The sequence below is a fragment of the Nannobrachium achirus genome (assembly GCF_963921795.1).
Source record: "Nannobrachium achirus genome assembly, chromosome: 24".
NCBI lineage: Eukaryota > Metazoa > Chordata > Actinopteri > Myctophiformes > Myctophidae > Nannobrachium > Nannobrachium achirus.
In genome coordinates this window covers 26,547,113-26,560,228 of record NC_137831.1, presented here as the reverse complement: position 1 = coordinate 26,560,228, position 13,116 = coordinate 26,547,113, and the positions used below count along the sequence as shown (strand labels likewise).

Genomic DNA, 13,116 nt, shown 5'->3' with positions numbered 1-13,116 from the left:
TGTGTTACAATTGAACCGTTTTGGCACCCCTGCTCTGACGTTGCCTACAGAACAGAACTAACATGAATAGCAAGTTAAAACGATGTTAACTAATGAAGAACAGATACATGCAGACAGCCATCTAGATTTGATCTCAGCAACATTAAAGAAAAGATTTGCAGACCAAAGATACTCAAGGTGAAAACTTTTACGCATTTTGAGAAATACCAGTTTTTCTGCAATAACTCGGTCTAGGTTGGATACAAATAGTTCTTACTTCCTGGAGACGTTCATTACGGCCCTGGTCACATACTGATGCAATGATGTCATGATGGCATTGACCAATCAGGAGATAATGTGCTTGTTACAATTATGAAGCGTTACAATTGAGGCGGCTCTCCCCTACGTAAAAGCACACTCACCGAACCACGATCAGTAGCCGGAAACAAGAAGTTGTTGACCAATGCTTCCAACATGCATTAAAGTTCTCAGTCGTCTGAACTGATTTCAGTCAATGTGAAGTCAGCCGATCTACAAGCTCTCATTGCATCTTCCATAACCCTAATGGTCTTGGATATTTCATATAAAAGCAAAAGGTTAGGATAATAATGATTATGCTATGGTCCCATCCCAAGTCCCGACCCAAGGTTTGTAGTAGACCTTTTTCTGCACATGAGCCTTTTGTTTTTCTCTTTCCAAATATCTTTGCCGAAAATAGCTTAAATCTACAGACTCACAACTGAACCCGTTGCGATGCGACGCATTGTGTGCTTGTAGATCGGCAGAATTCTTTTGAACGAAAGCGTAAACTACGCACAGGTAGATCATTGTATCCCCCCAAAAAATCTAGAACACACCACTGGTCCCCAGTTCAAATATGAATATTTTGAGGGTCCCCAATTAAAATATGATTATTTTGAGGGGTCACAGCCTGAAAATTAAGCTTGAGGACCACTGATCTACTGTACTCATCCCTGTTATTTGATCTTAGCCCTGGACAACGTTTCCTTGGCTGAGAATGAACCACTTGCAACCAACCAAAAATGATAGAGCTTTGAATAAATAAATCCACCGAAAGCTCTGCCGGTAAAACGTCAGGTAGGCCTAAATTATTCAGGCTTATAAAGGTTCTCCTCTGCCGTACCCAACGATGCCATGTTGATATGCACCACATGCACACACCTCCCTGGGTGGATGTCTTTGTAACCCCAACCAGAAAAATGACAAACCAAGGACTAAACCACGGGGGAACCCTTAATCCGTGAAAACCGGGAAAGCATCTGTGTATTTTTATTTTATTTTAGTTATATATCGTTACTGTTGGGCAGAAACCTTGTATCTCCATAATTCAAACTTTTTTTCTTTTTTTTTTCATTGTTTCGTAGACTTGTTTGACAGCACTGTCATCAGTCTTGGATTGATGTGTATTTTCAGACCACCTAAACGGTCAATACTTAGTAAACCTTTCACACTGTACTTAGTCTGCTCTTGTTTCCCTACACCAAACCACTGTGAGGCCTAGAGAGCTTGTGGATCTGCTATTGTTGGCAAAAGTTCTCCTCAGAATAGGGATGCTGCGGTTCAATTGGTTAATGTTTAAAAAATCCAATCACACAAGGATTTGGCAGCCCCTCCTGTATTAACTCTGAGGACCGGGTGTCTATCTACAGTATGAACACAATTGGCCTGTGTTCAAGTGGAGGGAAGCCGGGATGGGAGAGTAATATTTGTCACTTCATGTAATCCTACAAGCTGGGGCTGCACCTGCCAGCAGGGAGTGTTAGGCAGGAGGAGTACAACGAAGGCTACATCCTCCTGGTGGGGGCTCCTCACTGGTCATTGGATACAACAGCAGTGACAAGACAGACATGTGTGTGGGAAGGAATGAATTGACATAACGACTAAATTGAAGAGAAAAGGGGGGTAAAAATGTATTGTCTATTCTAAATGTTAGGGGGGAAAAGAAGAAAAAGTGTACTTTGGTGCTCTATAGAGGGAAATGATTGGTTAAACAAACACAGGGTACAGTTACATAGCCTACTATGCCTTTAACCAAGAGATGATCGCAAAGCTTACCAAAGTGTCACACAGAACAATAGGTGCACTGCCACATCAGTGTGTATAACAGCCAGTGCACCACAGTATGGTGGTGTAAACATAGTCTATAACTGTGGATGAAATGGTAACATCTCTCTAAATATAAAGTGCTGTGAAAACAAATGATTTCATTTCAAAGTGATTCACAGCACAACAAGGCCCCAAGCAAGCAGAAAAACAACACAGCCTATTTTACTATAGCAGTGGCTCTCAAAACATGTTCATGTCAAGGACCCCTAAATGTATTTACGTAGCCTATTCGGCCACGGACACCATTCTGATAAGGTTGTGTGCAGGGACACCAGAAGAGAACATTCATTTAAAAAAAAGATCTAAATTATATATATATATATATATATATATATATATATATATATATATAATAAAAATAAAAGAAATCCCCAAAGCTTGTAGAAGTGATATTTTTGAATATCCAGTGTATATCCTACATTGATAATTGGGGACCCCCAGGAGTTGGACCCCACTTTGAGAACCACTGAGACTACCTATACCATAACCTCGCCCACCAGGCTTTCTGAACCATAAAGTGGTTCTTAGAATATTGTTTTCTTGACTGTAACCTTTTTTTCCTCTCTCTTTTTTTGTCAGACACATAGCCTACACTAAACAAGGGCAATGTGGGGACCTATACCCCCAAAAGCGTTGTTTTTGCTTTATGTGTCTTGACTCAGAGATCTAAACAAGGGTAAACCTATTCTTAACAGTAAAATAAAGCATCATTTAGTCTGTTTCACATTCAGGATTTGGTACAATTGGGTGTACTAGGCTACTACTCAACAAGCCAATTATATATTGCAGCCAATGCAACGTGACAAAGTGTCAAATCAATGAGAAAGGGGGAAAAACAGCAAAGAGGAGAACACAACTCTTCACAGGACTCCAAATCAGTCTTTTTATCAATTGAATAATTAATATCCATCCTTGATTCACAAAGCAAAACCAAATCTATTTTCAATGAGCCAAACAGGTCTAAGCCAATATACGCGACCTCTCTCTACAGAGGAGACTTCACACGTGGAAACTGCACTCCAATTATTCGCAAATGGCACGAATAAAAATAAACGCGTGCTCGTTTTCTCGTGCGTAAATTAGCAGTCCTGATCCATCCATCCATCTCTCTCTCCTCACAGCTTGCGTGCAGCCAGTGCCGTGTGGACAAAGGGAACCCAGACAAAACCCACGCTGCGATCCTATTATAGTCCTCACAAACACACCACGTCCTTCATAATCATAATAATTAAACAACACATATGCCCACAAAACAATGAACAATGTCTGTGTACTGGAAATATTCGCCTTTGCCTGGCTTGCCCTCCAACGAGCCAACAAGTGAGAAACAGCGCGCGCGCGCTTGCACACACACACACACACACACACACACACACACACACACACACACACACACACACACGCACGGGCACGCGCACGCAGAGTCAATGTGCTTTCTTTCATTGATCAATGAAATGAATGAAAGCTTAACTTTCCAATTTACCTTGTGGTGGTGGTGTGTAGTTCCTCTGTCATCCAACAGGGTTGCGACACATCTGTAGTATTTATAATCCCAGGCTGTGTGTGAGCGAGCGTTTATTCTCTTGTTATTTGTGTTCACAAATTAAATACACCGGGACCAGCAAGCGCTGAGTGCAGAGCACGCCTGTCCTCCTCCTGGCGTACACTACTCTCCCTCTCTCCCTACCTCCCTCTCTCTCTCTCTCTCTCTCTCTCTCTCTCTCTCTCCCTGCCTCTCCCTCCCTCCCTCTCTCTCTCTCTCTGCTGCTCCGTGCCACAGGCGGTGACGTCAGACCTGCCATGAGGGAAAAGCCTCGGAGGCAGTCATTGTGGTGATGACAACACAGTGTGTGTGTGTGTGTATCTCTCACACACACACACACACACACACACACACACACACACACACACACACACACACACACACACACACACACACACACACACACACACACACACACACACACACACACACACACACACACACACACACACACCACACACACACACACACACACACACACACACACACACACACACTTACCTTGCTTATTGTAAAGTCGCTCTGGATTAAGAGCGTCTGCTAAATGCCAATTGTAATAGCAGACCTGCTGTCCTAACGGTCCAGGCACATACCACATAGGCTCTGATGCCTGAAAATGCGTTGTGGGTTCGAGTCCCGATCCCGACGGCCTTTGCTGCATGTCACTCCCGGTCTCTCTTGGTTTCCTGTCTTACTATCAATAAAGGCCCCTCCCCCCCAATATATGTGTGTAGGTACATATATTAATATATATTGTAATGAAATCAGTTTAACCATATACATTTTTGCAAAACACGGCCCCTCATGTATTAGGAAAGCGATATGAGTACCAGAACCAAGGACAAACGACCCCAAAAAATAAACCCTAAAAAGTCAGCGTCAGCGACAATACTTTCATGACCGCTAGTGTCCATTGAACGATTTGCTAATCAGATGGTGATCACTGATCAGTGATAATCAATATTGTCCGTAGCAAATGTTAGATTTTAGCTATAGCCCATAAGTGTGTAGCCCACTACTGGTGCTGTGGTCCTAAAAGTGGGTTGAGGGACCTTTGGGGTTCCTTGAGGGTGGTTCAAATGGACCATTATAGGTCTGTAACAAGAGTGCAAATGGATTACGGGTCCATTTGTTTCCATTTGTACACCCTCAGAGTTACGGTGGTCCATGAAAATATAAATGTATGAGAACCTCTGTGTCCACTGTGTGGACTCCTAAATTATGTGCCATACATAGTGTCGTAGTAGTAGGCTACTACTCCTTCTTAAGAATATGTATGACACTGATGTACTATGGTAGTACATTATCAGTGTCATACATATTCTTAAGAAAACCTGGAGAATGACATCTACAAGCTCACAATGTGTCGAAAACGCATTTGTGACATTGTAGATCGGACATTTTCAAATGGCCAAAACATACAGTATATAGGGCTGAAGTGGCTTAAGTTACCTCAAATGTAGTGGAGTACAATATTTGTATCCGAGATGTAGTGGAGTAGAAGTAAAGGTATTGGAAGTACACAAGTAAAGTATAAATACCTCAAATCGGACTTAAGTACAGCACTTACTTTACACCACTGACGTGACGTGTCATGTGTGGCCCTCGCTATCCTCTCTCCTCTCCTACTCCATGGCTTTCTTCCTGTCGGTGTGTCTATTTTGACAGCCAATTTTGCCAGTTAAATTTCATTTGTTCATTTAGTTTTAGTCATATTCTAGTCAGCTGAAATGTTTGTGGACTAGTTTTGGTAGCCTAAATATCATGAGATTTTTGTCAACTAAATATACAGTTGTTTTTGTCGACAAAAATGTATTTTGGCGGGCCTTGATGGCGTCATATTCCGTCGCAATGTCTGATTTTACCCTTGGTTGCATGCTGAAAATAGCCGATCTACAAGCTCACAAAGCTCTGTGTTGCAACGTGTTGATCTGAGCGCAACACCCGAGCACAACCAAACATAAAATGTCTTGCCTTTTAGTTTTACTGGATCTCTTCTGGTTCCTCCCTAATCTCTCAAAAACAGACTCAAAGGAGAATACTTTTTTGGATGATAGCTAGCCAGATTGGTCCCTCCCCAACATTTTATATTTGTTGACAAAAACATATATATTTTGAACCTTGATGGTTTTGTTGTGAGCTTATAGATCTATTTTCACATATTTTCCCTTCCTTTGAAGTGGAGTGGAGTGAATGTGTGCAAAATTACTAGTAGCCCATTGTTCTCCTTTTTATAATGTATACTTATTGTGGGCTCGCCTATAAGGCGAGCACACTTTAGATATTGTCATTATTTATTGTGGGCTCGCCTGTAAACAGGCGAGCACACTTTAGATATTGTCATTATTTCTATACTAGTCATACTAGTCAGTGCAAGTATCAAAAAACTTCGGTTCCTTTCTACTCCTACATACTTAGTGAGAAAATGAAAATAAAAACATCAATGTGTTCAGCTTACAGTGGCGAAGTGTGCTATTATTTATTATAGCAATCGGCCAAATGGTGGCGCTGTAGGAAGCCTTCGAAAGTGCGATCTTTGAACAGGTATAGCTCATGCTGTGTTTGAGGTACAGGCATGAAACCTGTATACACGTATGCGTCTCCTCATGCCGAACAACTTTTAGCCTCTGACTTTTGACCTCTGACCTTTAGATCTCCCACAATTCGGAATTATATGAAAAACAGTAAAAATCTATCTCCTCCTGGGTTTTTTTCGATACGCGCACAAAACTTTTTTCACATGAACTTTGGACCAATACGGTCAAACTAATCTCTGCGGATTTCTTTTAAAGTGAAATATAATTTTTTAATAATTCAATAAATATTGCAGTTTTATGCAAATTATTCTTCGGCCTCTAAATCATACATGCAAAGTTACACGTTCATGGCATTTGGCAAAGATGTAGAGGGTTAGTCAAGGTATCACTGAAACCAATTTTATTCCAATCGGCCAAAGGGGGGCGCTATACGAAGCGTCTGAAAATTCAAACTTCAAACGGGCATAAGTCATGACTCGTTTCGTTTGAAGACATGCAACTTGTTACACGCGTGCTTTGACTCAAGCGGAAGACATCTGTGTCGTTGTTAAGTAAGCTCCGCCCTTCGATTTTCCGCCACTTTGAGCAGTTTGTAAAACGCGTAAACCCGCTTTTATTCTGGAATTTTCGCGTCACGTGCACAAAACTTTTTTTACGTGAACTTTGGACCGATATCTAAAGATCTGTCAGATCGGATTTCTTTAACATTGAAACATGCTTTTTTAAATAATTCAAACAATATTGCATTTTTATGCAAATTATTCTTCTGCCTCTAAAACATACAAGCAAAGTCACATTTTCATGACAAAATAGTGTAGAGGGTTAGTTCAAATATCACTGAAACCAATCTTACCCCAAATGGCCAAAGGGGGGCGCTATATAATTTTGAGCAGTTTGTAAAACGCTTAAACCCGTTTTTATTCTAGGATTTTTTTTGCAATTTGCATGAAACATTCTACACGCAATCTAAGGACCTTTATCTAACATGCCTATGAAGTGCACACAAAAAAATTATAAAATAATAATAATAAATATAGCTGCAAGCAGCGATAAAGTGTCCAAAGCCAAAAACACCTCAAATCATGAACACAGCCTGGGATGTGCGTGAAATCTTGCAAGCACATTCCCAATAGGTCAAGGAACAGATACCAACCTTCTCACATTGGCCTGTTATAGCGCCACCAGCGGGTCAACTTTTGCACAACACATTTTTGGAACAAAATGGACCAATCTTTGACGTCAGTAACGTCAAAGAGAGCACTGCCTGCGATCTTGACATTTTGTGCTTTTATAGCCATTGTTTTCCGGCTTGAAGCGAGCCCACAATTGTTTCGAAGGAACAATATTTTTCTAGTTGTGGGCTCGCCTATAAGGCGAGCACACTTTAGATATTGTCATTATTTATTTATTTATCTATCAGGCAGTCATACAGTAGACGGGAACTTCGGTTCCTTTCTACTCCTACATACTTAGTGAGAAAATGAAAATAAAAACATCAATGTGTTCAGCTTACAGTGGCGAAGTGTGCTATTATTTATTATAGCAATCGGCCAAATGGTGGCGCTGTAGGAAGCCTTCGAAAGTGCGAACTTTGAACAGGTATAGCTCATGCTGTGTTTGAGGTCCAGCCATGAAACCTGTATACACTTATGCGTCTCCTCATGCCGAACAACTTTTACCCTCTAACTTTTGACCTCTGACCTTTAGGTCTCCCACAATTCGGAATTATATGAAAAACAGTAAAAATCTATCTCCTCCTGGGTTTTTTTCGATACGCGCACGAAACTTTTTTCACATGAACTTTGGACCAATACGGTCAAACTAGTCTCGGCGGATTTCTTTTAAAGTGAAATATAATTTTTTAATAATTCAATCAATATTGCGGTTTTATGCAAATTATTCTTCGGCCTCTAAATCATACATGCAAAGTTACACGTTCATGGCATTTGGCAAAGATGTGGAGGGTTAGTCAAAGTATCACTGAAACCAATTTTATTCCAATCGGCCAAAGGGGGGCGCTATACGAAGCGTTTGAAAATTCAAACTTCAAACGGGCATAAGTCATGACTCGTTTTGTTTGAAGACATGCAACTTGTTACACGCGTGCTTTGACTCGAGCGGAAGACATCTGTGTCGTTGTTAAGTAAGCTCCGCCCTTCGATTTTCCGCCATATTGAGCAGTTTGTAAAACGCGTAAACCCGCTTTTATTCTGGAATTTTCGCTCCACGTGCACAAAACTTTTTTTACGTGAACTTTGGACCGATATCTAAAGATCTGTCAGATCGGATTTCTTTAAAATTGAAACATGCTTTTTTAAATAAATTCAATGGATATTGCAGTTTTATGCAAATTATTCTTCTGCCTCTAAATCATACATGCAAAGTAACATGTTCATGGCATTTGGCAAAGATGTAGAGTGTTAGTCCAAATATCACTAAAACCAATCTTACCCTAATTGGCCAAAGGGGGGCGCTATATCATTTTGAGCAGTTTGTGAAACGCTTAAACCCGTTAGGATTTTTTTTTTGCAATTTGCATGAAACATTCTATACACAATCTAAGGACCTTTATCTAATATGCCTATGAAGTGCACACACACAAAAAAATTATAATAATGAATATAGCTGCAAGCAGCGATAAAGTGGCCAAAGCCAAAAACACCTCAAATCATGAACACAGCCTGCAATGTGCGTGAAATCTTGCAAGCACATTCCCAATAGGTCAAGGAACAGATACCACCCTTCTTACATTGGCCTGTTATAGCGCCACCAGCGGGTCAACTTTTGCACAACACATTTTTGGAACAAAATGGACCAATCGTTGACGTCAGTAACGTCAAAGAGAGCACTGCCTGCGATCTTGACATTTTGTACTTTTATAGCCATTGTTTTCTGGCTTGAAGCGAGCCCACAATTGTTTCGAAGGAACAATATTTTTCTAGTTTATCTATCAGGCAGGCAGTCATATCAAGTATCAAAAAACTTCGGTTCCTTTCTACTCCTACATACTTAGTGAGAAAATGAAAATAAAAACATCAATGTGTTCAGTTTACAGTGGCGAAGTGTGCTATTATTTTATATAGCAATCGGCCAAATGGTGGCGCTGTAGGAAGCCTTCGAAAGTGCGATCTTTGAACAGGTATAGCTCATGCTGTGTTTGAGGTACAGCCATGAAACCTGTATACACTTATGCGTCTCCTCATGCCGAACAACTTTTACCCTCTAACTTTTGACCTCTGACCTTTAGGTCTCCCACAATTCAGAATAATATGAAAAACAGTAAAAATCTATCTCCTCCTGGGATTTTTTCGATACGCGCACAAAACTTTTTTCACATGAACTTTGGACCAATACGGTCAAACTAATCTCGGCGGATTTCTTTTAAAGTGAAATATAATTTTTTAATAATTCTATCAATATTGCGGTTTTATGCAAATTATTCTTCGGCCTCTAAATCATACATGCAAAGTTACACGTTCATGGCATTTGGCAAAGATGTGGAGGGTTAGTCAAAGTATCACTGAAACCAATTTTATTCCAATCGGCCAAAGGGGGGCGCTATACGAAGCGTCTGAAAATTCAAACTTCAAACGGGCATAAGTCATGACTCGTTTCGTTTGAAGACATGCAACTTGTTACACGCGTGCTTTGACTCAAGCGGAAGACATCTGTGTCGTTGTTAAGTAAGCTCCGCCCTTCGATTTTCCGCCACTTTGAGCAGTTTGTAAAACGCGTAAACCCGCTTTTATTCTGGAATTTTCGCGTCACGTGCACAAAACTTTTTTTACGTGAACTTTGGACCGATATCTAAAGATCTGTCAGATCGGATTTCTTTAACATTGAAACATGCTTTTTTAAATAATTCAAACAATATTGCATTTTTATGCAAATTATTCTTCTGCCTCTAAAACATACAAGCAAAGTCACATTTTCATGACAAAATAGTGTAGAGCAGGGATGTCAAACATACGGCCCGCGGGCCGAATCCGGCCCGCGAGATGATTCAATCCGGCCCCCCAGGCTAGAGCATAGATTTCTGATCATTTAGGAAAAAAAAGTAAGTCTCTAGCCCATTCCTGTCAAGAGTTATGATTGTTTTAAGAATTAACCTAACTAATGTCTGTACACTGCAGGCTAGGTTTCTCCCACCTGGCAGTGATTGAGTTGATTGATTGGAATGTTAAGTGACCAGCTCTCTCTCTCTCTCTCTTTGAAGATGACAGCATTGCTAGGAATAGGGTGGTTGGTCTGGCTCTCTCTCTTTGAAGATGACAGCATTGCTAGGAATAGGGTGGTTGGTCTGGCTATGAATAATACCTGAACATACCTACAATAGCGGGGCAGTTAAGGAGAACAATACTTCAGTTCTGGAAAGAAGCACCAAAATTTGACAGAGTGTACCTCTTGGGTCATTCTTTAGAAAAATCACATTAGACACTTAATTTTCAAAATGGCCGCCAGTTTTAAAGATGGCCGCCTTTTCGGATATGTTTTACAGTACGCCAGCCAGTTAATATCGAATTTTCATAATATTAGCGTTGTTTCGTAGGTTTTAAAACATCCTGAGTTCATTTATTACACTTTTAAAGCAGCCAGAATAATCTTTCTGACTTTTGGTTGGGGTCTTTCCTCACCTGGGACCCCCCAGACAGACCCCTGAGCCTATTTCAGTAATCGCTCTGCTCCTGCTCCAGAACAATGTTAAATTAGATCTGAAATATGCTCTGAAATCAAAAAAGGACTAGTAGCAAATAACAGAGGTCTTCCACGGGGGGTCCGGGACCCCTGGGGGGGTCCTCAGAGCTACTACAGGGGGCCTGCCAAAGTTTAAATTTGAAACTTCGAATGTTTTTATGTATCCTGGTTTTATGTATTGTACTTTGATGGTTTATTAGTATTCTCAGTATTATTTATATGTTTTTTGTGTTAAACAGTTATGGTTGACAGCTGTTACTGCAGGGATTGCAATAATGAAGGTATTGCAACTTTTCACTTTGGGGGCAGAACAACATTTCCATTTATTGCACTGCACTCACACTGACAACACACAGACACAGACAGAGACAGAGACAGAGACAGAGACACAGAGACAGAGACAGAGACACACACACACACACACACACACACACACATACACATACACATACACATACACATACACATACACACACACACACACACACACACACACACACACACACACACACACACACACACACACACACACACCTCTGTTATCGTCACCCCAAAACCCTCACCTTATCCTCTTATAGAGCCCATGGTCAATTACGCCCAAAGAGATTCACTACAATACAGTCATTTCAGACATGCAGGATATATTTGTCCTCATTTTTGTCCTCCAACCTAATAGTGTTGACACAGTCTCCACCATAGCATAGAGTGAAAGGCAGGTTCATTGAGCAGCTGCACCGTCCACAACCTGCTTTGCAGACACATTTGATGAGCTCAAGTACTGCCTTTGGAGCAGGGAGAGCAAGAAACCTACAGTAACTGGAATTTACCCTCTACAGGGCAATTTGTCAGGTATGATTTATCCTGCATTGTGACGGAGTTGGCACGGAGGTAATGTGGTAGCAGTGCAGCACGAGTTGGAGGTAGCATCTCACCCTCCAAGTTCTTTGACAGAAATAGTTCCCATCTGAGTAATCCCAGGGTTGTTGGACCTTTTGAACTGTAAACATGGCATGCAAAATGTTCCGACTTCAATGTTGATGGAAGCTCACCATTTATAAGCTCAGGAGGAATGGCCAATGGCCTTGCCAAGGTCCTTGATGGCTTGGTCATCATCATCATCAAGTCATGACCCACTCAAGGCATTGACCCATGTCTTTTTGGTGATTCCAACAAATGTTCTTCCCCAGTCAGCACCTGAAAAACTATGTACGCAAAGGAACTCTTGACATTTGTACCATCCAATAACTTGAACTCACTCGAATATATACATTTCCTTTTTTTTGTACCGGAGGCAAGGACTTGATAAGGAATCGGGGTATCAGCCTCTTTATGTGTTTGCACTTGCTCAAAATCATGTCCTTTGATGAAGGTATCGTATTATGATGCCTACTTTGTCATACCTGACAAATTGCCCTGAGCTTCCATCAATTGAAAGAAATAGATGGAATTCAGAGAGTGGAGGGTATGGTATGTTCCAGTCAGGTTTCTTGCCCTCCCTGCTCCAGAGGCAGTACTTGAGCTCATCAAATGTGGCTGCAAAGCAGGTTACAAGGGAGGGTGCAGCTGCTCAAACAATAACCTGCCTTGCACTCCTCCCTGCAAATGCTATAGTGCAGGGGTGGGCAACTTTGATGATGGCGAGGGCCACTATATGTCCACCTTCACTCCAGAGGGCCACATTGCATATTGCTACGTTCTACTTTGTCATTCTAGTATCTTATACAAAAGAAGCAAAAATAGCAGATCTACAAGCTCAAAACGCATCGCTATGCGATGCGTTTTGAGCTTGTAAATCGGCTATTTTTGCTTCTTTTGAATTAGAATCCTGAATATTTTTTTTGTTATTTTTAAATTGGAATCCTGAAATCTAACATTTTGATAAAATTTCAATACTACTATACTACTAAGATAAACTGATGGAATTAAAGCAGGTCATGTTTGGAATTGTAACAGCTGAAATCAATAATATATTAGTATTCCGGTATTAACCTGTGGGCCGCATTAAGTGACGGTGGGGGCCGCATGTGGCCCCTGGGCCGCCAGTTGCCCATGTATGCTATAGTGGAAACTGTCAACATTATTAGGGAGGACATGTATAGTAGTGAATTTCTTTGGGTACAATTGACCGTGAGCTCTTAAGAGGAGCTTCTCCAGATATTTTTCCATTCAAAGTGGATGGTAGATACAGATAAAAATAATATCTACCACAGATATTTGCCACCGATACTTTTATCT

The 13,116-nt window shown here is 41.0% G+C and overlaps 1 protein-coding gene across 1 annotated transcript in view; it reads right to left on the bottom strand.

Moving 5' to 3' along the window:
* Positions 1–3,652, bottom strand: part of LOC308280062 (cytoplasmic protein NCK2-like) — a gene marked incomplete at its 3' end in the record, with an annotated part of 64,234 nt that extends 60,582 nt beyond the window's left edge. The window contains exon 1 of the mRNA XM_080720322.1: positions 3,590–3,652. The remainder of the gene's footprint in view (positions 1–3,589) is intronic.
* Positions 3,653–13,116: the final 9,464 nt, after the last annotated feature.